Source organism: Dipteris shenzhenensis, chromosome 23 (genome assembly GCF_047967505.1).
Source record: "Dipteris shenzhenensis isolate YYH24624 ecotype China chromosome 23, Dip_SZ_1.0, whole genome shotgun sequence".
Classification (NCBI taxonomy): domain Eukaryota; kingdom Viridiplantae; phylum Streptophyta; class Polypodiopsida; order Gleicheniales; family Dipteridaceae; genus Dipteris; species Dipteris shenzhenensis.
In genome coordinates this window covers 39,054,025-39,056,138 of record NC_141618.1, presented here as the reverse complement: position 1 = coordinate 39,056,138, position 2,114 = coordinate 39,054,025, and positions in this window count along the sequence as shown.

Below are 2,114 nucleotides of genomic sequence, written 5' to 3'. Positions count from 1 at the left end.
GTCAGCAACTGTAACAAGTCTAGAGCCAGAAAATTTTGTGGCCAACGAAACTTTCGCATGCTCCTCCCCTGAAATCTCAGAGTCTGATGTCCGGGCTACCTCGATGATTAGGAGGGACAAGTCCAGATCGATCTTATAGTGTTTCAGTGTTTCAGTGTTTCGTCTCCCATTATAGATTACAGATGGGCCTTTCAGTGTTTCTTGAGAGCCCCATGAAATGGGGCAAAGCATGCTCCCAAGGGGCCGCGATATCGCGGCCCCCTGGGAGCATGCTTTGCCCCATTTCATGGGGCTCTCATGAGCAGGGGGCAACATGCTTTGCCCCATTTTATGGGCTGCTGGGATGCTCTTGAGAGCCCCATGAAATGGGGCAAAGCATGCTCCCAGGGGGCCGCGATAAAATGGGGCAAAGCATGCTCTTGAGAGCCCCATGGGCTGCTGGGCAAAGCATGCTGCCCCCTGCTCTTGAGAGCCCCATGAAATGGGGCAAAGCATGCTCCCAGGGGGCCGCGATATCGCGGCCCCCTGGGAGCATGCTTTGCCCCATTTCATGGGGCTCTCAAGAGCATCCCAGCAGCCCATAAAATGGGGCAAAGCATGCTCTTGAGAGCCCCATGAAATGGGGCAAAGCATGCTCCCAGGGGGCCACGATATCGCGGCCCCCTGGGAGCATGCTTTGCCCCATATATCGCGGCCCCCTGGGAGCATGCTTTGCCCCATTTCATGGGGCTCTCATGAGCAGCCCATGGGCCCATGAAATGAGGCAACCCAGCAGTCCATGAAATGGGGCAGCATGCTTTGCCCCCTGGGAGTAGCCCATGAAATGGGGAGCTAGAAGCCACTTCAAAATCTCTTTTGTTTGCTGTTTTTTGGTAAACTTAGTATATTATAGCTACAACTAGTTATATGTTAGTAAACTTTTACTAGTCTATTAACTAGTCTGAGCTGTGTATATGTTTGTTGTATGTTTGTATATTTCTTGGAGGTAAGTATATTCTAGTGGTTACGTATATGTTAGTGGACTATAACTAGTATTTTAACTAGTTATACTTACATATGTAGTTATGATATATCAGACTAGTGTTAGATGTCACAATACTAACAAATCGACAATGACAAAATAGTGACTAGCCAGTAGTCTACTTACTTTACTCACATATAGTTAGTATACTTACGAATTAACATGGATGTTACTATGAGATGTTACTGGTATACCCGTGTTATTATAATATGTGACTAACATAACCGAGCTTCGTGTGTGCAGATGGAAACAGGAGAAAGTGTGAGCCCTACCAAGACGAGAGGGAGGGGCAAAGAGAAATCCCGGACACCAGCTAAAAAAAAAGGGGGAAAGAGGACCAGAAAGGTTCAAGAGGAACTCGAGGCGGGAGATCAAGGTGGGGATAAGATGTTCCTGCTAGTACAGAAGACATGATAGATGTTGTGGATGATGAGATGGACTCAGTGGTGGAAGATATTTCCTTGGATCTTGTTAGTGGGGGTGATGTTATTTCAAGATGCAGGATTCTTAGTTCAGATGAGTGTCCTAGGTTGCCCTTGTGTAGACTTCTTACATATGCCAGGGTTAGGGGTTTGAGAAGTGATGTGGCTGCACTTAAGAGTGCTTTCCAGTATGAGGGATATTTCCCTTAGAAGGGTGCATTTATAGTTTCTGTTTGTACTGGGAGTGGAGAGGAGACAGAGGTTACATCAAAGATCAGGTAGACTTGGTCACCGATGTGGCGAGAAGTTGAAGAAGTATTCGAGAAGGAACTTGCATTAAAGCCTGATTTGCTATACCTATCTAAGAAGATGTTTTATGTGTGGGAAGGTGAAACCCACATATTTTGAGCTGAATGAAAAATATCTTGCCCATAGGATATTCTTTGTATGGTTGAAGTCATCATAAACCCCGTTTTTCAGTAGGTGTTATGCACAACCATCAAAAAATGTGCTATGAGGTGTGTTATTTGAATGTGGATATACTTGATAAGCATGATACTTTTTATGTGTGACAATATCACCTATCTAAGGGGTGTGACAAGTATCATGTGCATCTGATATGCTTTGGATTGCTGAAGTCATCATAAACCCTGCTTTTCACCAAGTGTTAT